At 38.3% G+C, this 25,851-nt stretch overlaps 1 long non-coding RNA gene and 1 pseudogene across 1 annotated transcript; one reads left to right on the plus strand and one right to left on the minus strand.

The window, feature by feature from the left end:
- The window catches only part of LOC144642882 (uncharacterized), a 37,409-nt pseudogene extending 11,795 nt beyond the window's left edge, over positions 1 to 25,614 (plus strand).
- LOC144641770 (uncharacterized) lies at positions 21,326 to 23,487 on the minus strand. Its single transcript, XR_013568618.1, has 3 exons — positions 23,124 to 23,487; positions 22,535 to 22,585; positions 21,326 to 22,246 (listed from the first exon to the last, which is right to left on the minus strand). It is a non-coding gene; the product is annotated as an uncharacterized LOC144641770 (long non-coding RNA).
- Positions 25,615 to 25,851: the final 237 nt, after the last annotated feature.

Below are 25,851 nucleotides of genomic sequence, written 5' to 3' on the forward strand. Positions count from 1 at the left end.
AAATAGAAGTCAATGTCATTAATTTTACAAAATTTTGAATTTTCAATGTCGGTGATGAAACAGTAGATGCTAGTTCTCAGTTTGTGGGTTTCTAGACGATCTCTTTTTCTCGCTGGAGTTTCCTGTTATGCATACCAAATGTTTGTTACCAAATTTAAGTTCAATTATAACTTTTCTTTAAGAACGCCACTTACTTTCAGTTTAAAGGCTAAACTTTAACGACTCTAAGACTTAACTTGCAGCCTGAAAATGTTTTTGTTGATAAAAAATGGGGTAATTTTTAACTCTAAAAAACAAAGCTGAATTATACTGTCTGCTGATTTATAAGTCTCGCTAAATTCTTGCTTCTCTACCTGCAAGGTGCCATGTTCTTAAAGAATTCCTTTGAGTTCTTTTTTTTAAAAAAAAAAAGAATAGAATGGTCATGCATTGGATAACATATTCGATCTAGATAAAAGCGGATTACGATTTACGTCGAGCTTCGTCACAATGAAACGAGTGTCAGAAATCACGTGAAAATAGCCTGCAATGGTGTTCAAAAGTGTTTGGAATAATGAAGATGATGACACTAATTCGAACAACCTTGACTAAGTTTGACTTTAATCCAAACTTTGCATTCATTTTCAGCACCTACCACGCTGCCACCTACCACCGCACCATCGCCAGGTAAATAGCACAGATTAGAATTAATAACCTTTCAAGTTTTGTTGGTGAGGAAATTGGATGTTTCAAAATCCTGGAAAACAGAGAATGAACAACCTTGTTAGGCATAGATGAAAAGAAACAAAGATAATTCACATATCTAATAGTAAGACATTGTAATTTTTTCGCTAACTGATCTGTTTTTACTCAAATAGATGAATGTAGCAATTACCAAGTCCTAAACTCATCAGACCGCGCTGTAAGTAACGAACTGCAGAACAATGTAAGATGTGATCAACGGGACCTGCAAGTACCAGGATGGTACCGTTTCGACGGGGCTGCCGGGGATCGGATACCGGACACGTGTGTTCCCATACAACGTTGTGGTACTCATGCTCCAGGATGGATTGACGGCAATCACCCGACACAAGCCGAGGGTGTCGTGACTCGTAAAGTCTGTTATCACTGGAGCGGCAACTGCTGTCGTTGGAATAACAATATCAGAGTAAGGAACTGTGGTGCATATTTCGTCTACGAGTTACAGAGGACACCAGTATGCTCTCTTCGTTATTGTGGTAACGCCGGCGCTGGTAAGTTGGCATGATGTGTTCGTTACGTGTTTCAGTCAACAACCAGAAATCAGGTTACGGTTTAGTTTTGGTTAAGGGAATGTGTTAGGGTTAAGTTAATGAGAATGCACCTGCCACTGTTAAAGCTGTTATGCTTTTAAGTGCAAATAGCAACAAAACAACACAAAACAGAAATAAACAAAATCATGGGAATATTGGTTGAGTAATATTCTTTAAGACGACAGTACACTCCTCGTTGATCGTCTAGGGTAAATAGAAGTCAATGTCATTAATTTTACAATTGAATTTTCAATGTCGGTGATGAAACAGTAGATGCTAGTTCTCAGTTTGTGGGTTTCTAGACGATCTCTTTTTCTCGCTGGAGTTTCCTGTTATGCATACCAAATGTTTCTTACCAAATTTAAGTTCAATTATAACTTTTCTTTAAGAACGCCACTTACTTTCAGTTTAAAGGCTAAACTTTAACGACTCTAAGACTTAACTTGCAGCCTGAAAATGTTTTTGTTGATAAAAAATGGGGTAATTTTTAACTCTAAAAAACAAAGCTGAATTATACTGTCTGCTGATTTGTCTCGCTAAATTCTTGCTTCTCTACCTGCAAGGTGCCATGTTCTTAAAGAATTCCTTTGAGTTCTTTTTTTTAAAAAAAAAGAATAGAATGGTCATGCATTGGATAACATATTCGATCTAGATAAAAGCGGATTACGATTTACGTCGAGCTTCGTCACAATGAAACGAGTGTCAGAAATCACGTGAAAATAGCCTGCAATGGTGTTCAAAAGTGTTTGGAATAATGAAGATGATGACACTAATTCGAACAACCTTGACTAAGTTTGACTTTAATCCAAACTTTGCATTCATTTTCAGCACCTACCACGCTGCCACCTACCACCGCACCATCGCCAGGTAAATAGCACAGATTAGAATTAATAACCTTTCAAGTTTTGTTGGTGAGGAAATTGGATGTTTCAAAATCCTGGAAAACAGAGAATGAACAACCTTGTTAGGCAAGGATGAAAAGAAACAAAGATAATTCACATATCTAATAGTAAGACATTGTAATTTTTTCGCTAACTGATCTGTTTTTACTCAAATAGATGAATGTAGCAATTACCAAGTCCTAAACTCATCAGACCGCGCTGTAAGTAACGAACTGCAGAACAATGTAAGATGTGATCAACGGGACCTGCAAGTACCAGGATGGTACCGTTTCGACGGGGCTGCCGGGGATCGGATACCGGACACGTGTGTTCCCATACAACGTTGTGGTACTCATGCTCCAGGATGGATTGACGGCAATCACCCGACACAAGCCGAGGGTGTCGTGACTCGTAAAGTCTGTTATCACTGGAGCGGCAACTGCTGTCGTTGGAATAACAATATCAGAGTAAGGAACTGTGGTGCATATTTCGTCTACGAGTTACAGAGGACACCAGTATGCTCTCTTCGTTATTGTGGTAACGCCGGCGCTGGTAAGTTGGCATGATGTGTTCGTTACGTGTTTCAGTCAACAATCAGAAATCAGGTTACGGTTGAGTTTCGGTTAAGGGAATGTGTTAGGGTTAAGTTAATGAGAATGCACCTGCCACTGTCAAAGCTGTTATGCTTTTAAGTGCAAGTAGCAACAAAACAACACAAAACAGAAATAAACAAAATCATGGGAATATTGGTTGAGTAATATTCTTTAAGACGACAGTACACTCCTCGTTGATCGTCTAGGGTAAATAGAAGTCAATGTCATTAATTTTACAAATTTGAATTTTCAATGTCGGTGATGAAACAGTAGATGCTAGTTCTCAGTTTGTGGGTTTCTAGACGATCTATTTTTCTCGCTGGAGTTTCCTGTTATGCACACCAAATGTTTGTTACCAAATTTAAGTTCAATTATAACTTTTCTTTAAGAACGCCACTTACTTTCAGTTTTAAGGCTAAACTTTAACGACTCTAAGACGTAACTTGCAGCCTGAAATTGTTTTTGTTGATACAAAATGGGGTAATTTTTAACTCTAAAAAACAAAGCTGAATTATACTGTCTGCTGATTTAATTTTGTCTCGCTAAATTCTTGCTTCTCTACCTGCAAGGTGCCATGTTCTTAAAGAATTCCTTTGAGTTCTTTTTTTTAAAAAAAAAAGAATAAAATGGTCATGCATTGGATAACATATTCGATCTAGATAAAAGCGGATTACGATTTACGTCGACCTTCGTCACAATGAAACGAGTGTCAGAAATCACGTGAAAATAGCCTGCAATGGTGTTCAAAAGTGTTTGGAATAATGAAGATGATGACACTAATTCGAACAACCTTGACTAAGTTTGACTTTAATCCAAACTTTGCATTCATTTTCAGCACCTACCACGCTGCCACCTACCACCGCACCATCGCCAGGTAAATAGCACAGATTAGAATTAATAACCTTTCAAGTTTTGTTGGTGAGGAAATTGGATGTTTCAAAATCCTGGAAAACAGAGAATGAACAACCTTGTTAGGCAAGGATGAAAAGAAACAAAGATAATTCACATATCTAATAGTAAGACATTGTAATTTTTTCGCTAACTGATCTGTTTTTACTCAAATAGATGAATGTAGCAATTACCAAGTCCTAAACTCATCAGACCGCGCTGTAAGTAACGAACTGCAGAACAATGTAAGATGTGATCAACGGGACCTGCAAGTACCAGGATGGTACCGTTTCGACGGGGCTGCCGGGGATCGGATACCGGACACGTGTGTTCCCATACAACGTTGTGGTACTCATGCTCCAGGATGGATTGACGGCAATCACCCGACACAAGCCGAGGGTGTCGTGACTCGTAAAGTCTGTTATCACTGGAGCGGCAACTGCTGTCGTTGGAATAACAATATCAGAGTAAGGAACTGTGGTGCATATTTCGTCTACGAGTTACAGAGGACACCAGTATGCTCTCTTCGTTATTGTGGTAACGCCGGCGCTGGTAAGTTGGCATGATGTGTTCGTTACGTGTTTCAGTCAACAACCAGAAATCAGGTTACGGTTTAGTTTTGCTTAAGGGAATGTGTTAGGGTTAAGTTAATGAGAATGCACCTGCCACTGTCAAAGCTGTTATGCTTTTAAGTGCAAATAGCAACAAAACAACACAAAACAGAAATAAACAAAATCATGGGAATATTGGTTGAGTAATATTCTTTAAGACGACAGTACACTCCTCGTTGATCGTCTAGGGTAAATAGAAGTCAATGTCATTAATTTTACAATTAAATTTTAAAAATTGAATTTTCAATGTCGGTGATGAAACAGTAGATGCTAGTTCTCAGTTTGTGGGTTTCTAGACGATCTATTTTTCTCGCTGGAGTTTCCTGTTATGCACACCAAATGTTTGTTACCAAATTTAAGTTCAATTATAACTTTTCTTTAAGAACGCCACTTACTTTCAGTTTTAAGGCTAAACTTTAACGACTCTAAGACGTAACTTGCAGCCTGAAATTGTTTTTGTTGATACAAAATGGGGTAATTTTTAACTCTAAAAAACAAAGCTGAATTATACTGTCTGCTGATTTTAATGGTCTCGCTAAATTCTTGCTTCTCTACCTGCAAGGTGCCATGTTCTTAAAGAATTCCTTTGAGTTCTTTTTTTTTAAAAAAAAGAATAAAATGGTCATGCATTGGATAACATATTCGATCTAGATAAAAGCGGATTACGATTTACGTCGACCTTCGTCACAATGAAACGAGTGTCAGAAATCACGTGAAAATAGCCTGCAATGGTGTTCAAAAGTGTTTGGAATAATGAAGATGATGACACTAATTCGAACAACCTTGACTAAGTTTGACTTTAATCCAAACTTTGCATTCATTTTCAGCACCTACCACGCTGCCACCTACCACCGCACCATCGCCAGGTAAATAGCACAGATTAGAATTAATAACCTTTCAAGTTTTGTTGGTGAGGAAATTGGATGTTTCAAAATCCTGGAAAACAGAGAATGAACAACCTTGTTAGGCAAGGATGAAAAGAAACAAAGATAATTCACATATCTAATAGTAAGACATTGTAATTTTTTCGCTAACTGATCTGTTTTTACTCAAATAGATGAATGTAGCAATTACCAAGTCCTAAACTCATCAGACCGCGCTGTAAGTAACGAACTGCAGAACAATGTAAGATGTGATCAACGGGACCTGCAAGTACCAGGATGGTACCGTTTCGACGGGGCTGCCGGGGATCGGATACCGGACACGTGTGTTCCCATACAACGTTGTGGTACTCATGCTCCAGGATGGATTGACGGCAATCACCCGACACAAGCCGAGGGTGTCGTGACTCGTAAAGTCTGTTATCACTGGAGCGGCAACTGCTGTCGTTGGAATAACAATATCAGAGTAAGGAACTGTGGTGCATATTTCGTCTACGAGTTACAGAGGACACCAGTATGCTCTCTTCGTTATTGTGGTAACGCCGGCGCTGGTAAGTTGGCATGATGTGTTCGTTACGTGTTTCAGTCAACAACCAGAAATCAGGTTACGGTTTAGTTTTGGTTAAGGGAAAGTGTTAGGGTTAAGTTAATGAGAATGCACCTGCCACTGTCAAAGCTGTTATGCTTTTAAGTGCAAATAGCAACAAAACAACACAAAACAGAAATAAACAAAATCATGGGAATATTGGTTGAGTAATATTCTTTAAGACGACAGTACACTCCTCGTTGATCGTCTAGGGTAAATAGAAGTCAATGTCATTAATTTTACAAATTGAATTTTCAATGTCGGTGATGAAACAGTAGATGCTAGTTCTCAGTTTGTGGGTTTCTAGACGATCTCTTTTTCTCGCTGGAGTTTCCTGTTATGCATACCAAATGTTTGTAACCAAATTTAAGTTCAATTATAACTTTTCTTTAAGAACGCCACTTACTTTCAGTTTAAAGGCTAAACTTTAACGACTCTAAGACTTAACTTGCAGCCTGAAAAAGTTTTTGTTGATAAAAAATGGGGTAATTTTTAACTCTAAAAAACAAAGCTGAATTATACTGTCTGCTGATTTGTCTCGCTAAATTCTTGCTTCTCTACCTGCAAGGTGCCATGTTCTTAAAGAATTCCTTTGAGTTCTTTTTTTTTAAAAAAAAGAATAGAATGGTCATGCATTGGATAACATATTCGATCTAGATAAAAGCGGATTACGATTTACGTCGAGCTTCGTCACAATGAAACGAGTGTCAGAAATCACGTGAAAATAGCCTGCAATGGTGTTCAAAAGTGTTTGGAATAATGAAGATGATGACACTAATTCGAACAACCTTGACTAAGTTTGACTTTAATCCAAACTTTGCATTCATTTTCAGCACCTACCACGCTGCCACCTACCACCGCACCATCGCCAGGTAAATAGCACAGATTAGAATTAATAACCTTTCAAGTTTTGTTGGTGAGGAAATTGGATGTTTCAAAATCCTGGAAAACAGAGAATGAACAACCTTGTTAGGCAAGGATGAAAAGAAACAAAGATAATTCACATATCTAATAGTAAGACATTGTAATTTTTTCGCTAACTGATCTGTTTTTACTCAAATAGATGAATGTAGCAATTAACAAGTCCTAAACTCATCAGACCGCGCTGTAAGTAACGAACTGCAGAACAATGTAAGATGTAATCAACGGGACCTGCAAGTACCAGGATGGTACCGTTTCGACGGGGCTGCCGGGGATCGGATACCGGACACGTGTGTTCCCATACAACGTTGTGGTACTCATGCTCCAGGATGGATTGACGGCAATCACCCGACACAAGCCGAGGGTGTCGTGACTCGTAAAGTCTGTTATCACTGGAGCGGCAACTGCTGTCGTTGGAATAACAATATCAGAGTAAGGAACTGTGGTGCATATTTCGTCTACGAGTTACAGAGGACACCAGTATGCTCTCTTCGTTATTGTGGTAACGCCGGCGCTGGTAAGTTGGCATGATGTGTTCGTTACGTGTTTCAGTCAACAACCAGAAATCAGGTTACGGTTTAGTTTTGGTTAAGGGAATGTGTTAGGGTTAAGTTAATGAGAATGCACCTGCCACTGTCAAAGCTGTTATGCTTTTAAGTGCAAATAGCAACAAAGCAACACAAAACAGATATAAACAAAATCATGGGAATATTGGTTGAGTAATATTCTTTAAGACGACAGTACACTCCTCGTTGATCGTCTAGGGTAAATAGAAGTCAATGTCATTAATTTTACAATTGAATTTTCAATGTCGGTGATGAAACGTAACAATAGATGCTAGTTCTCAGTTTGTGGGTTTCTAGACGATCTCTTTTTCTCGCTGAAGTTTCCTGTTATGCATACCAAATGTTTGTTACCAAATTTAAGTTCAATTATAACTTTTCTTTAAGAACGCCACTTACTTTCAGTTTAAAGGCTAAACTTTAACGACTCTAAGAGTTAACTTGCAGCCTGAAAATGTTTTTGTTGATAAAAAATGGGGTAATTTTTAACTCTAAAAAACAAAGCTGAATTATACTGTCTGCTGATTTAATGTCTCGCTAAATTCTTGCTTCTCTACCTGCAAGGTGCCATGTTCTTAAAGAATTCCTTTGAGTTCTTTTTTTTAAAAAAAAAAGAATAAAATGGTCATGCATTGGATAACATATTCGATCTAGATAAAAGCGGATTACGATTTACGTCGAGCTTCGTCACAATGAAACGATTGTCAGAAATCACGTGAAAATAGCCTGCAATGGTGTTCAAAAGTGTTTGGAATAATGAAGATGATGACACTAATTCGAACAACCTTGACTTAGTTTGACTTTAATCCAAACTTTGCATTCATTTTCAGCACCTACCACGCTGCCACCTACCACCGCACCATCGCCAGGTAAATAGCACAGATTAGAATTAATAACCTTTCAAGTTTTGTTGGTGAGGAAATTGGATGTTTCAAAATCCTGGAAAACAGAGAATAAACAACCTTGTTAGGCAAGGATGAAAAGAAACAAAGATAATTCACATATCTAATAGTAAGACATTGTAATTTTTTCGCTAACTGACCTGTTTTTTACTCAAATAGATGAATGTAGCAATTACCAAGTCCTAAACTCATCAGACCGCGCTGTAAGTAACGAACTGCAGAACAATGTAAGATGTGATCAACGGGACCTGCAAGTACCAGGATGGTACCGTTTCGACGGGGCTGCCGGGGATCGGATGCCGGACACGTGTGTTCCCATACAACGTTGTGGTACTCATGCTCCAGGATGGATTGACGGCAATCACCCGACACAAGCCGAGGGTGTCGTGACTCGTAAAGTCTGTTATCACTGGAGCGGCAACTGCTGTCGTTGGAATAACAATATCAGAGTAAGGAACTGTGGTGCATATTTCGTCTACGAGTTACAGAGGACACCAGTATGCTCTCTTCGTTATTGTGGTAACGCCGGCGCTGGTAAGTTGGCATGATGTGTTCGTTACGTGTTTCAGTCAACAATCAGAAATCAGGTTACGGTTGAGTTTCGGTTAAGGGAATGTGTTAGGGTTAAGTTAATGAGAATGCACCTGCCACTGTCAAAGCTGTTATGCTTTTAAGTGCAAGTAGCAACAAAACAACACAAAACAGAAATAAACAAAATCATGGGAATATTGGTTGAGTAATATTCTTTAAGACGACAGTACACTCCTCGTTGATCGTCTAGGGTAAATAGAAGTCAATGTCATTAATTTTACAATTTGAATTTTCAATGTCGGTGATGAAACAGTAGATGCTAGTTCTCAGTTTGTGGGTTTCTAGACGATCTATTTTTCTCGCTGGAGTTTCCTGTTATGCACACCAAATGTTTGTTACCAAATTTGAGTTCAATTATAACTTTTCTTTAAGAACGCCACTTACTTTCAGTTTAAAGGCTAAACTTTAACGACTCTAAGACGTAACTTGCAGCCTGAAATTGTTTTTGTTGATACAAAATGGGGTAATTTTTAACTCTAAAAAACAAAGCTGAATTATACTGTCTGCTGATTTGTCTCGCTAAATTCTTGCTTCTCTACCTGCAAGGTGCCATGTTCTTAAAGAATTCCTTTGAGTTCTTTTTTTTAAAAGAAAAGAATAAAATGGTCATGCATTGGATAACATATTCGATCTAGATAAAAGCGGATTACGATTTACGTCGAGCTTCGTCACAATGAAACGAGTGTCAGAAATCACGTGAAAATAGCCTGCAATGGTGTTCAAAAGTGTTTGGAATAATGAAGATGATGACACTAATTCGAACAACCTTGACTAAGTTTGACTTTAATCCAAACTTTGCATTCATTTTCAGCACCTACCACGCTGCCACCTACCACCGCACCATCGCCAGGTAAATAGCACAGATTAGAATTAACAACCTTTCAAGTTTTGTTGGTGAGGAAATTGGATGTTTCAAAATCCTGGAAAACAGAGAATGAACAACCTTGTTAGGCAAGGATGAAAAGAAACAAAGATAATTCACATATCTAATAGTAAGACATTGTAATTTTTTCGCTAACTGATCTGTTTTTACTCAAATAGATGAATGTAGCAATTACCAAGTCCTAAACTCATCAGACCGCGCTGTAAGTAACGAACTGCAGAACAATGTAAGATGTGATCAACGGGACCTGCAAGTACCAGGATGGTACCGTTTCGACGGGGCTGCCGGGGATCGGATACCGGACACGTGTGTTCCCATACAACGTTGTGGTACTCATGCTCCAGGATGGATTGACGGCAATCACCCGACACAAGCCGAGGGTGTCGTGACTCGTAAAGTCTGTTATCACTGGAGCGGCAACTGCTGTCGTTGGAATAACAATATCAGAGTAAGGAACTGTGGTGCATATTTCGTCTACGAGTTACAGAGGACACCAGTATGCTCTCTTCGTTATTGTGGTAACGCCGGCGCTGGTAAGTTGGCATGATGTGTTCGTTACGTGTTTCAGTCAACAACCAGAAATCAGGTTACGGTTTAGTTTTGGTTAAGGGAATGTGTTAGGGTTAAGTTAATGAGAATGCACCTGCCACTGTCAAAGCTGTTATGCTTTTAAGTGCAAATAGCAACAAAACAACACAAAACAGAAATAAACAAAATCATGGGAATATTGGTTGAGTAATATTCTTTAAGACGACAGTACACTCCTCGTTGATCGTCTAGGGTAAATAGAAGTCAATGTCATTAATTTTACAAAAAATAAAAAAAATTGAATTTTCAATGTCGGTGATGAAACAGTAGATGCTAGTTCTCAGTTTGTGGGTTTCTAGACGATCTCTTTTTCTCGCTGGAGTTTCCTGTTATGCATACCAAATGTTTGTTACCAAATTTAAGTTCAATTATAACTTTTCTTTAAGAACGCCACTTACTTTCAGTTTAAAGGCTAAACTTTAACGACTCTAAGAGTTAACTTGCAGCCTGAAAATGTTTTTGTTGATAAAAAATGGGGTAATTTTTAACTCTAAAAAACAAAGCTGAATTATACTGTCTGCTGATTTGTCTCGCTAAATTCTTGCTTCTCTACCTGCAAGGTGCCATGTTCTTAAAGAATTCCTTTGAGTTCTTTTTTTTAAAAAAAAAAGAATAAAATGGTCATGCATTGGATAACATATTCGATCTAGATAAAAGCGGATTACGATTTACGTCGAGCTTCGTCACAATGAAACGAGTGTCAGAAATCACGTGAAAATAGCCTGCAATGGTGTTCAAAAGTGTTTGGAATAATGAAGATGATGACACTAATTCGAACAACCTTGACTAAGTTTGACTTTAATCCAAACTTTGCATTCATTTTCAGCACCTACCACGCTGCCACCTACCACCGCACCATCGCCAGGTAAATAGCACAGATTAGAATTAATAACCTTTCAAGTTTTGTTGGTGAGGAAATTGGATGTTTCAAAATCCTGGAAAACAGAGAATGAACAACCTTGTTAGGCAAGGATGAAAAGAAACAAAGATAATTCACATATCTAATAGTAAGACATTGTAATTTTTTCGCTAACTGATCTGTTTTTACTCAAATAGATGAATGTAGCAATTACCAAGTCCTAAACTCATCAGACCGCGCTGTAAGTAACGAACTGCAGAACAATGTAAGATGTGATCAACGGGACCTGCAAGTACCAGGATGGTACCGTTTCGACGGGGCTGCCGGGGATCGGATACCGGACACGTGTGTTCCCATACAACGTTGTGGTACTCATGCTCCAGGATGGATTGACGGCAATCACCCGACACAAGCCGAGGGTGTCGTGACTCGTAAAGTCTGTTATCACTGGAGCGGCAACTGCTGTCGTTGGAATAACAATATCAGAGTAAGGAACTGTGGTGCATATTTCGTCTACGAGTTACAGAGGACACCAGTATGCTCTCTTCGTTATTGTGGTAACGCCGGCGCTGGTAAGTTGGCATGATGTGTTCGTTACGTGTTTCAGTCAACAACCAGAAATCAGGTTACGGTTTAGTTTTGCTTAAGGGAATGTGTTAGGGTTAAGTTAATGAGAATGCACCTGCCACTGTCAAAGCTGTTATGCTTTTAAGTGCAAATAGCAACAAAACAACACAAAACAGATATAAACAAAATCATGGGAATATTGGTTGAGTAATATTCTTTAAGACGACAGTACACTCCTCGTTGATCGTCTAGGGTAAATAGAAGTCAATGTCATTAATTTTACAATTAAATTTTCAATGTCAGTGATGAAACGTAACAATAGATGCTAGTTCTCAGTTTGTGGGTTTCTAGACGATCTCTTTTTCTCGCTGAAGTTTCCTGTTATGCATACCAAATGTTTGTTACCAAATTTAAGTTCAATTATAACTTTTCTTTAAGAACGCCATTTACTTTCAGTTTATAGTCTGGGAGCAAATGTCATAATAAAAGGTCCCGTGGGAATTTTTTGATGAAAGCAAACCAATAGTCTAGAAATGTTATTTGGGACCTAGTAGACATGAAAAGTTTTGGTGGCAACTTTGCAACTTGCTCAGACGGGAATTATGGGGGTTCGAAATTGAGACACCTGAAGACCAGCATGGAAACGAGGCTGGAATATAAAATCCTTTATAACTCGCATGAAACTAGACCGTTACTCACCAAACTTGCCTACAATATGTCACTCTCTGCTCTCAATCGGTTTTTGCTGGATTTTTATTTAATTAGTGGTCACGTGACCTTGTAGCATGGAAACGAGGCTGAAATAGAAAATTCCTTATAACTCACGTGAATGTACACCGTTACTCACCAAACTTGCCTACAATATGTTATTCTCTGCTCTCAATCGGTTTTTGCTGGATTTTTATTTAATTAGTGGTCACGTGACCTTGTAGCATGGAAACGAGGCTGAAATAGAAAATTCCTTATAACTCACGTGAATGTACACCGTTACTCATCAAACTTGCCTACAATATGTTATTCTCTGCTCTCGATCGGTTTTTACTGGACTTTTGTTTAATTAGTGGTCACGTGACCTTGTAGCATGGAAACGAGGCTTGAATAGAGAATCCCTTATAACTCGCGTGATCACAGACCGTTACTTACGAAACTTGGCTACAATATGTTATATTCTGCTCTCAATTGATTTTTGCTGGATTTTTATTTTTATTTAGTGGTCACGTGACCTTGTAGCATGGAAACGAGGCCGAGATACAACAGTCCTTATGATTTTCATATTTACCGACCGTTTATTACCAAACATGGCTGCATTATGACAATCAATGCTCCTGGTTGCTAAAAATGGTTTAAAAGTTAAAAGAAATAGTCACATGACCTAATTGACATGGAAGCGAGGCTTTCAAAATCCAGCAAATCTACTTAAGATGTGTAATTTGAAAGGCCACAGGCAAGAACGCCACGTCTAATTTGGCTATATTTAACACAACTTTTGAACTGGACTCTATTATCATATTACAGCTGAATAGAATAGCTTTCAACGTTATCTCAGAGATCAATGTCAATAATTGTTATTATTAATATTATGAAATTGTAAGATTATACCAAATTCTGGATTTTCTTCCACAAAGAAACTTAACATGCTAGTTTGATGGTGTTTTTATTACGATTTTACTTGATACTGATAAAATCCAATTTACGCCAGAGCAGAGCCTGGGTTTCAAGTGTCACCAATCAAGTAGACATCAAGGAGGCAGTTGGCCTTTATGAGTTCTCGGTAGTCCTTAGGTCTTTGTTTGATCCCGACGGTAGCATGCTGCACTGCTCAAGCAAGAGTACCCTTATGCACATTTTGGAGAAGTTCAAGGGGGAGTCAAGTATTGGTGTAACGTCTGAAACCAGTACCGAGAATGCCGACGTGCGAGTCAAGGTCGCCATAGTTGATGCAATGGCTGAAGTCCAGTCATTAGGCAAGCCGGACTGGATCAATACCTGCAAACACCTGGCAGAACACTTTAACAATCGTCTCTTCAGCAAGTATGATGACACCCAGGAAATTCGCGTAATCTTTGACAGATATGATGTCCCATCGTAACTGAAATCTGCTACAAGGACCAGACGACAAGGATCCAAAGACCCCGTTTATTATCGAATAACTGATTCCACACATATTGGCAAAGTACTGTTGAAGAAACTGCGCTCGCATACAAAGACGAAGGCAGAGCTGACCGCATTTCTGGCAAAGAAGGTGAAGGAACGTGGCGAGGCTGTTGGAAGGCAGATTGTTGTGGCGTGGGGAACAGAATGTGAAGCGACGCACAAAGACATGGCGCATCTTCAAAGTGACCATGAAGAGGCTGACACCAAGATGATACTGCATGCTCTGGATGCCACTGATGACGGTGCAACGCACTTGTCCATTCATTCGCCAGACACAGATGTGCTTGTACTAGCAATCCGACGGTACTCAGAATTATGCCCCAACACTTCATTTGTCACTGGAAGAGGTGCAAATCATCGATCTATTAAGTTGCAGCCAATTGTGGAAGCCCTTGGACCTGCCAAGACAGCTGCACTGCCCGCATTTCATGCCATCACAGGAGCTGATAATACTGGTAGCTTTTCAGGAAAAGGGAAGATCCTGTTGGAAGGAGTTTCTGGAAGCGGATGATTCCATTCTGAGCTCCCTTGGTAATCTTGGTCGAGAGGAACAGCCAGACGTCGAAATCAAGAGTGGAATTGAAAAGTTTGTGTGTCAAATCTACGTACCAAAGACAGATTTAACTACTGTCAAAGAGCTGAGGTTGTCTCTGTTTAAAAAGAAGCAAGCAGAGTCTGACAGGTTGCCACCAACACAAGCTGCACTGCACCAAGCCACACTGCGTGCTCCTTTTCAGTTGATGGTTTGGAACAAGGATGCTGTTCCAAACCCTGTGCTGCCCTCACCGAGTGATTATGGATGGGCAATGGAGAATAGAGAGTGGGTTCCTGTTAACTCTGGCACATCATACAACTTGTCAAGTGCAGGTGCTCAAAGGAGCGATGCTCGTCCAATCGATGCCAGTGCCGCAGAGCTGGGCTTCTCTGTGCAGACCTCATGTGTAGCTGTTCTGATGATAGTGAATGTGAGAACCAGCAAAATGGCGACCTTTATCAGAGTGACATGGATGAAAGTGATGAAAGTGATGATGACGAAAGCAGCGATGAGTAAGAGTCTGAGTAAAGATGCAAAGAGCAGCAAATAGTGCTGAGCAGATATCTTAAGTTATTTCATTTGAACGATTCACCTAGCACAATGTATTTATTGCTGAACACTTTAAACAGCTTTAATACTAGCCGTCTGCTAGGAGCATGTGTGAAAGAACCCTTTTTGTTTGGGGTCTGTCCAAACGTTGATGTTTCTTTCTCAAGCATTTCAACAGAGATCATGGATTTTCAATAGGGTTTAGTTGTCAGAAGGAAGTCTTTCTCAACGTGTAGACATTATCACTAGTGAAATAAATGTGGCGTGTCTATTATGACTGCTTGTCACTGGCTTATTTGCTAAATTCACTTGCCTTAGAGAAATTCTTTTTACAGCACCACTTCCATACTTTCAATAACACGTGAGCAACGTTCCAAATAAAAATGCCAAAACCGATAATGCAGCCAGGTTTGGTAATAAACGGTCGGTAAATATGAAAATCATAAGGACTGTTGTATCTCGGCCTCGTTTCCATGCTACAAGGTCACGTGACCACTAATTAAACAAAAAACCAGTAAAAACCGATTAAGAGCAGAGAATAACATATTGTAGGCAAGTTTGATGAGTAACGGTGTACATTCACGTGAGTTATAAGGAATTTTCTATTTCAGCCTCGTTTCCATGCTACAAGGTCACGTGACCACTAATTAAATAAAAATCCAGCAAAAACCGATTGAGAGCAGAGAATGACATATTGTAGGCAAGTTTAGTGAGTAACGGTCTAGTTTCATGCGAGTTATAAAGGATTTTATATTTCAGCCTCGTTTCCATGCTGGTCTTCAGGTGTCAGAATTTCGAACCCCCATAATTCCCGTCTGAGCAAGTTGCAAAGTTGCCACCAAAACTTTTCATGTCTACTAGGTCCCAAATAACATTTCTAGACTATTGGTTTGCTTTCATCAAAAAATTCCCACGGGATTACACTTGCTCCCAGACTATTAAAGGCTAAACTTTAACGACTCTAAGACGTAACTTGCAGCCTGAAAAAGTTTTTGTTGATAAAAAATGGGGTAATTTTTAACTCTAAAAAACAGAGCTGAATTATACTGTCTGCTGATTTGTCTCGCTAAATTCTTGCTTCTCTACCTGCAAGGTGCCATGTTCTTAAAGAATTCCTTTGAGTTCTTTTTTTTAAAAAAAAAGAATAAAATGGTCATGCATTGGATAACATATTCGATCTAGATAAAAGCGGATTACGATTTACGTCGAGCTTCGTCACAATGAAACAAGTGTCAGAAATCACGTGAAAATAGCCTGCAATGGTGTTCAAAAGTGTTTGGAATAATGAAGATGATGACACTAATTCGAACAACCTTGACTTAGTTTGACTTTAATCCAAACTTTGCATTCATTTTCAGCACCTACCACGCTGCCACCTACCACCGCACCATCGCCAGGTAAATAGCACAGATTAGAATTAATAACCTTTCAAGTTTTGTTGGTGAGAAAATTGGATGTTTCAAATTCCTGGAAAACAGAGAATGAACAACCTTGTTAGGCAAGGATGAACAGAAACAAAGATAATTCACATATCTAATAGTAAGACACTGTATTTTTTTCGCTAACTGATCTGTTTTTACTCAAATAGATGAATGTAGCAATTACCAAGTCCTAAACTCATCAGACCGCGCTGTAAGTAACGAACTGCAGAACAATGTAAGATGTGATCAACGGGACCTGCAAGTACCAGGATGGTACCGTTTCGACGGGGCTGCCGGGGATCGGATACCGGACACGTGTGTTCCCATACAACGTTGTGGTACTCATGCTCCAGGATGGATTGACGGCAATCACCCGACACAAGCCGAGGGTGTCGTGACTCGTAAAGTCTGTTATCACTGGAGCGGCAACTGCTGTCGTTGGAATAACAATATCAGAGTAAGGAACTGTGGTGCATATTTCGTCTACGAGTTACAGAGGACACCAGCTTGCTCTCTTCGTTATTGTGGTAACGCCGGCGCTGGTAAGTTGGCATGATGGGTTCGTTACGTGTTTCAGTCAACAACCAGAAATCAGGTTACGGTTGAGTTTTGGTTAAGGGAATGTTTTAGGGTTAAGTTAATGAGAACGCACCTGCCACTGTCCAAGCTGTTATGCTTTTAAGTGCAAATAACAATAAAACAACAGAAAACAGAAATAAACAAAATCATGAGAATATTGGTTGAGTCAAATCCTTCAAGACGACAGTACACTCCTTTTTAACTCGAAAATTCAGAGTTTTGGTGATAGGGCCTATTTCACTCCTTCACTCCTTCACTCGTTTCCTGTTAGACATTTTAATTGAATTAATTAATTAATATCAAATTGAATTAATCAATTAATCTTATGAAGTGGGTAGGGGGTTGGCTAAAATGCCAACCTTATCTGTGTTACTTTATATGAAGTACACAAAGGCTATATATTTGTTTCTGAAAACCCAATGTTCTCCTTGTGGTATGCATTCTTCCAGGCGTAGACTCAAGCACACGGAATTTTGTGCTTAACGCATGCGCATATATGAAGTACACAAAGACTATATATTTTCACCAAATCTTACTGAGAACTGGTTAAAATTCAACAAAATTTGGGGTTCGATTTATCGCCGAGTATTTCCGAAAAAAAATAGATGGTACTAGAAAAGAGTTCAATTAGAATGAAATATTCATCTATAAGCCGAGCGGTCATCAACAAACGAAAATTAACAAGCGTTTGTATTTATTCTTGGTCATTACCTTTTATTTTAGCGGCGGCTCCTAAAAAGCCATTTGGTTTAATGACGTAACGTTAGGAATTAAGTTTTTATTCGTCTTTTCGTCGTTATTTAGGCTGGAACTCGTCCTCCATCGGCTCGCTCTGGAATATTATTGTTTTGTCGGCGTACGCGATCGTCTTTTGAACTGACGAGGGCATTCGAAATCCCGAATGTCTTACACAATTTCCTCGCAATCTCTTCTACAATAATTATTTCTGCCTGAGACTGTTTCTGTTCCTTTCCTTCTGTTCCTTTCTTTAAGTTTAGTTTTAAATTTGCAAAATCACTGCTAACGTGACTTTTCAAGAGAAGAAGGGTCAAGAAGGAATCGATCTATTTGACTTGTTGTCGCGACACCAGAAACTGGCCAATCAGAAGCGGTCTTTCCCACGCGCTTGGTAAACATTATAACACGATCTGACAGAAATCGGTTGCATGTAATATTTTTGTTCAAAAGCTAAAACTTAAAATACCACGACTTCTCTGCTAAAAGAAAGCACTTCAGAAGAGTTTGATTGGATTGAGGATACTCGACAAATACTGTTAAGAGCACATGTTTCGTTTTGATGACATTTAAAGTTCTCCCGCTTGATCTGCTTGATCTTTTCGCTAGCAACTTGGCGAATTACGACGGACTGAAGATTCACTGAATCATCAGCAATCATCCCGTATTCTCTGGCGATTTTGCAGTTGTTCTGAACTGTCTCTACCTCGGCAACAACTTTCAATTTGAAGTTTTAGTTGTTTGAAAACCAGTAGTTTTTGGCATGATGATCGATAACTGCTTAATTCTTCAGAAGAATGCGTGTTTGTTTGAGATGGGATTCTGAACTCAGGTGAATGTTTTGTCACGCTTGTGTACGGTTATATTAATGAATTCATTCTTTATCAGTGATTTGTTGTTTTTCAATTACATAGTTGTGATTTCACGAATATGTTGATTCGCTGTACGTGGATTGTTTTACAGTTTGAAGGAAAAATTGGGTCTCGGCTTATAGCCGAGTGATTTGGGTTTATTTTCTGTCAGAGTCTAACTGGTTCCAAAAACTAAAAGTCTAGGGTCTCGGCTTGTAGCCGAATAAATAAATACGATACATGCATGCTTAACTACCAGCCGAAATATTGTATTAATGTCAGTTTTCTTGAAATAAACCAAAACTTATTTTTTCTGATGATATTATTATTTTGCCAACCTTCCAAACAACAAAAAGGAATCAAAGGCGCTTTGTTAGCCCACTCGTGAATGAGAATACTAAATGTATTGGTGTAGAGCTATGAAATGATTCTGTCTTTTTGTGAGCGGCATGTTAGTATAGAAGTTGTTTGAAGGGAGATATGATCACGTTGGTTTCTTGTGTTTACAGCGGACGCGGGTAATCCATTCAAAAGCCTTCGTTATATAACACTAATTTCTACCATAAAGTGCAAGCTTGCTAACGCGTTGTGTAGTGGCAATGCGTTGGCCCTCCAGTCCAGCGGCCCGGGTTCGATTCTCAGCAGGGACGATTAATTTTTTTTTTTTTTTTTTACGACAATCTATTTTACAATTTTATGCGACGTCTTTTTTTTTCTTTCTCCTTTTTTTATGAATCTATTAGAGATGCAAATCAAGTACTATACAGTATATTATTAAAAGGCAACAAAATTCGTCAGTTTGGCGAGCTTTTTTACGATAAATTATTTACGTATCATGACTATCGATTATCATACAATACGCTTGGAACTATAAAACATTCAGAGACTGCTAAAATTGGACTTTATTCATACAATTGTCCTGAAATCAACCTTTTAATACCCAACACAGTCGCTGTCCACAGTTCGTGCCTGGAAAATCTAAAAATTCGATCAAAACACGGAATGTCAGTTCAGTGTTTCGAAGATTTTCATTTTTTCTCTAAGATTATTTCTTCTATTTGTCATGTGAAATTCTTAAGGGCTATAAATCGAGCCATTCGAAGAAGCTTTACATACAAGCCATTTAACTTTGAACCTACGGTATCGGTCATCGTACTAACAACAACACAAAGAAATTAAACCTATATGCTAATTTTCAGCCCAAATGATCAGTACGCCGAAGTTGTCAAGCGGTTAGGGGTTTGGTCTTCAAAAACATAGTTGATGTTAGGAGTCGCCGGTTCAAACCTCAGAAGTGTGAAACAAAAAGTTTCAAAAAAACAAGGAAAATTAATTTATAATTTAATGCATAAATTATTATTCATAAATTAAAGTTAACAGCCCATCGACCGACCGACCGAAAATTTGCATATCACTTTCCATAACCATAACAATACTCGTTTCATTACATTCACGAGTAAAAATGAGAAGAAAGAAAACAATTTGCAACCGATGGGAACTCTATCACTTACCCTTTCGGCCTGCTTTCGATGAGCAGCTAGATGACAGTGAAACTAAGTGAAGTGATCTGAATTGTGGAAAGTTTAACATCATTTGTTTTAGCAAATCTCTATTTGTCAGTTTGTTGTTTTCGATTCTTGTTTCATAATAAATTTTCCGAGTTTAGTGGCTCATAGCCACTTTGAATAGTTATTGATCGTCTATAGTAAAGCGAAGTCAATATCATTAATTTTACATTTAAACTATGAAGAACAATTAAAACAATCGTAAATTTCCAATGTCACTGTTGAAAGAATAATTGCTAGTTCTCAGTCTGTGGATTTCTAGACGATCACTTTTCTCGCTGGAGTTTCCTTTTACACGCACCAAATGCTTGTTAGTAAATTCGAATTCAAGTACAACTTTTTTTAAGAACGCCACTTACTTTTAGTTCTGAGGCTAAACTTTCACGACTTAAGAACTTAACTTGCTGGCTGAAAATGTTCTTGTTGATAAAAAAGGAGGTAATTTTTAACTCTAAAAAAGAAAGCTAAATTATAATAACGTACACAATAAACCACACGTCTCGCTCAAATTTTAGCTTCTCTACCTCCAAGGTACCATGTTCTTAAACGATTCCTTCTAGGTTGTTCTTATGTAAAAAGAAAAAAATGCTTGGCCATGCATTTAATCTTGTTTGATCTAGATTAATGCGGATTCCGATTTGCGTCGAGATTCTTCGCAATCGAACAACTGTCAGCAATCACGGGAAAAGAGCCTTCAATGGTGTTTTAAAGTATTTGGGATAACGAAAATGATGATATTTATTCGAACAACCTTGTCTTTGTGTGACTTTAATTTATGCATTTAGGTCTTAATAACAACAAAACAACAAATAACAGAAATGAACAAAAATCATCTTCATATTGGTTTAGTCAAAGTCTTCAAGAGGACAATACACTCCCCGTTTATCGTCTACAGTAACAAATCCATACCATTAATTTTACATTTAAATTATAAAAATGAAAACAATGGTAAATTTTCAATGTCGTAAGATGGCTGAAGATCCTTTCATTCATTATTTATGCCAGGGGGTGGGCCGGCAAGAATAGTGGGTGGATCATGATAAATCCACGATACTCAGAAGGGGGGGGGGGGGGGGGGACTCATCAGGGAATCTGCATACAGAGAGGGGGGGCTATCTGTTTTATGTGTATTTTTGTTTTAATATGTTTGATGAATACATGTAATTTCATTGTTGCTTTCTGATAATGGAAAATGTCAAGAGTCTCTGAAACGATATAGTTCATATATAACAGTTTAAAGCTCATACATGAAGTAGTTCAGGTATCACAAAATGATGTCTCAATAATATATAGATTTAGGCAAGCCTAAAAGCGGAGCTCCCCAGTTATTTCCCCTTTATAGTTTTTTTAGACTGATTTTTATATTCATGTTATTTTCTTTATATATGATATCAAGAGAGGATGATGATATGTATCCCTTTTCACCATGAACAACACCAAATAAGAGTTAAAAAATTGATCAATCAAGAATATCATTAGTAGTCTATGCATAACCTTCTAAAGATATACTCGCAACTCTCAAAGTTAACCAAGAACAAAGAAAGGTTTGCTCTTGAAAATATCCATACCCTCATCATAACTGGTATGTTACAGCTGCACATAGCATACAACTGGAAAGTTTTGCATGTTGCTTACCCACCCCCCCCCCTCCCCCCAAATAGGGGGTCTATACGATGGAATGGTGACGATGACAGTCTTATTATTGCCTAAAACCAAAAATAACAGCTTTCTGCTAGCAAACTGGAGTAAAAGGTAGTGGCAAGCAAAATATTGACATTCTGTCATTCTGCCAAATAGGGTCCCCCAAAACGATAACACCTTTTTTCTTTATTTGAGTCCCTTTGCCCTTTGCTTAATTACATGTAAACTTAGCAAAAATTCTGGAGAGGCATAAATACTGTTTGTTAGTTCTAAACTCAGGTATAGATTGCTTGGCAAAAATTTTACCATGCCATTTTACCATGCATTAAGAGATTGATGAAATGTGTATCTCATTATCATAATTACTGTTCTTTGTAGTGTGGGCACTGGGAATTAAATGTTTAGGTAGCAGGATGATTTTTTATGTACATGATTGTACCTTATCTGGCTTTATTTCATTAACTTTAAAATTACACCTGTCCTTATAAATAAATTGTATTCTACACACAGTACATGTACATAAGTGTTATTTGTACATGCAATGAAGAATATATAAATATAATAATCTGATTGTTCATTTTTCTCTTTCTGTGTCTGCAACTCTGTGGAAATTCTGCTACTCGTGTTGACCCTGAAAAAGGCAAAAAAGACATAAGATTTGTTGATGATCATTCAATGGCATCAAATGAATGTTTATAATTTTAAATTAGCTTAAATTAAATTCCTCAATAAAACCACGATTTTAATGAAACATAAACTTACCAAGCAGTTGAAACACCTATCATTTCTTAAACCCCAAAATTTTACACTTAAAAAAACAAGTTTCATGCACTGATGTAGATTCACAAAAACTAAACTCTGTCACAGAGCATTTAGAGAAATAAAGGTATATATAAACTGACACTAATCTAATGCTTACCTTCATCATCACAGACATTAACTGCACCCCTTGAATTCCTGTTTTCCCTCACTAAAAACAAAATGTACACCATATCAAAACCCATAAAAGGTATGGAAATCCTAATATAGCAAGTTTTAGAAATGCAACAGATTTGCTTATATAAAATTAATGATAAACTCAAACTGCCTCTTACAACCTCTATAAATACCTGTCACTCAATTAACCTCATAAACCTTGATGTACATTTAAATGTACATGTATTTTAAATTTGCTTTAAATGATATTCTCCTCATTGCAGACAGGCCCTTTTTAAACTTTTTTTGATCTTGTAGTGTAACTGGAAATTTGCTCTTTCCAACGTTTTAAAGTGCTGTGTTCCTCCTACTTCGGTGATTTAATTACAGGATAAACAAATTTATCGCAGTAGATGCTATCTACTTTGAATACAACTCGTGTTGACAAAACGAATTTCAATAAGGTTGTATGCCCTTGTTCTGCTGACATACCGGTTACACGAACGACTGAGTGCTATTACATTGATAAATAACAGAAACTTTTCTAATCTGTTAAAAAAGGAACATCAATAATACATAAGCTTATAGCTTACCTTGGTTTCGTAAAGGGATTTTGTCTTTGACCGTCTTTGCTTTAAACTCAACAAGTAGCTTGGAAGATTTACGTCCATTTCGATCGGTCGCAATCTGTTTTTCTTTGGCTGCTATCCCGGGATAAACGAGGAATACATCCAGAAATAATTTATCTGTAATAAACTGTCGTGTGCTTTTCAATTGCGGAGACTCTCGGTGATCGTGAACTCATTCGTACGCTTGGTAAATCGGCATGTTGTGAGTTTGTTTCCTGCCTTTTGACTCTGAACCATATTCAAAATTCTGCTGTTAACCTTGCTGTTTCACGAAAGCTTAGGTATAAACCAGAATGGCCACAAGTTCCTCTGTGAAATTCTGTTCGCCACAAGTTCAAAATAAGCTTGATAAGCTTATAAATTTCATTTAGCCGAGCCGACAGCAACCAGCGCACTTCCCCAATTTCACTTTCCGCTTCATGTAATTCAAGAGCAAATGACCACAGAAAAATACTTGCGCCCGCGATTCAATGGTGAAAAGTCACTTGGTCAGCGGTCAACTTCAAAAAAACATTCGACCTCGATGTGTTCTATATCTGAGCCCGCGATATGGTCATGTGATACTGGTCAGCGGAAAGCTTGTTTTGACAGCTGTCAATTCACCATAACATTGATGCCCAATAACAAAATGTAAGTCGTTGGACAGCCGTTGACATCACAAGAGGATGGCATGCATTGTCTCCCCTCTGGTCAGGATTGCATTGGCACTCCCCTCCCCCTCCCCGAGAGTCTGTACGGACGTTCGCTCGTACGCTGACGTCATAACCAATTTTTTTCGGCTCGATGTCTTACCAAAAATTCTAAGGAATGGGGCTACGCTCTGGGAGCTCCGCTATTAGCTAATTTTATCATCTCTCAAGATCCCCTTTCAACAGAAGATTAAAGTGAGTTAGACTCTTTTACAGCTCTTGGATTTTTAGTTTCTGGAATTCAGCAGTATGACAAGGAGTGTCACAGTTGTATTTTTCGAAACTTTTCTGTTGTATTAATGTCTCTGCTGCCATTTTTCAATCTGTCCTTTTTGTGAAGATTCTTTGTCCTCTGTAGTAAGGTGAAGCATATGATCTTTCACTAGTTCTTTTTCCATGATGATTTTTTTAGAAAACAATAAATATCTTTTTAATATCACTGATTGCAAGTGATTGGTAAAAAACTATTTTTAGTATGAACTAAAACAGTGGATAGCGCTGTTGGGTTATCCTCTGACTGGCTATTCAAACTCGGGATATCCTTTGCTATTCACCTAGGAATATGAACTAAAACAGTGGATAGCGCTGTTGGGTAATCCTCTGACTGGCTATTCAAACTCGGGATATCCTTTGCTATTCACCTAGGAGCAACTTGCACGGGAAAATTGTAATCTTTGACTGGAATAAATGAGTTAAAAATCATCATTTTAGGATATTTGTATCTCAATATTTTTATAAGTACAGTCAACTCTCGCCTTGCGGACACCCCGCTATTGCGGACACTCGCTATTACGGACAAAATCCAGATCCCCGGCGAAAGAGGTTTGACTGGAAATGACTCCCGCTAATACGGACTCTCGCTATAACGGACACAAAACGACGCCCCGAGCGTGTCCGCTATAACGAGAGTTGACTGTATATACTAAAACAACCTCAGTGTTGGTGGCCAGCAGCGAGGAAAATATCCCCCACTTGCCACCTCCACCTCGATATATAGCTGTTAAATAAAGGCTAAATGTAGTTCTGTGTTTTCATTGTGGGTGGGGCAGGGGGGGGGGGGGGGCTATCTATTTTTCACATTACATATAGAGGGGTCGTGACCTTTTCTTCTTTTCCTTGCAAGGGGGTCAACAATAAATATATAATGAATGGACCCTAATAACAGCTAATGATTAGATCTTCCAGCTTATTTGTTGAACAGCTGGCCCTGTTTGTTAAAAGGATGTATAATGCTTTATACCGGACAAATCGCTATCCAGTGGATAGCAGTTTTCTCGGCACTTGTATCCACTCGATAGTGGGTTATCTGGTGGATAGCATTATCTACCATTTGAACAGCTGGGCGCTGGTTGTGAGCTCAGGCAAACTGTTGTAAAGGGCCCTCACTTTATAAACTGACGTTACCATGAGAGTATCTGAAATGTGAGATTGTGTACAAATAGATGTGTTGCTGTTGTGCATGTAAGTTTACTTTACTTTATAATTACTACTGCACGGATCGCATGACTGCTATATACTGAATAAACGTATCCGTTATTCTACTTTCAGGAATATAAAAGTGGGTTGTCAAATGACGAGGCTTGCAGAAGATAACTTGGGAGGAAGTACCGCTTTGTCATGTTTAAGATAACAAAGTTTGAGCACTAGGATGTGGCCAGTAATTAAAGATAGACTGACCAGTAAAGCACTTATAGGAACACGTAGTGTGGCAAGGAGCCACAAATAATGAAATCATTGTACGAGGTTGTTAAAAATAAAACATGCAAAGAAACACGCAACTTTGTGTCATTCATAAAATTCCAGCAGACTAGATCCTAAATCTGTTGCTCAGAGCTTGATGAAAAAAAGAAATGATGACATAAGTTTGGAAATACATTTAAACAGTGATGAATTAAACCCATTTCGATCCTCATTATATTTCAGAACATTTTTTTTTTAATTAAGAGAATTCTGAAGGGGCAAAATGGGAAGTGAGATTAAGGTAAATAATTATTTTCAATGGG

Source organism: Oculina patagonica, chromosome 2, assembly GCF_052425735.1.
Source record: "Oculina patagonica isolate OP01 chromosome 2, crgOcupat, whole genome shotgun sequence".
Lineage (NCBI taxonomy): Eukaryota > Metazoa > Cnidaria > Anthozoa > Scleractinia > Oculinidae > Oculina > Oculina patagonica.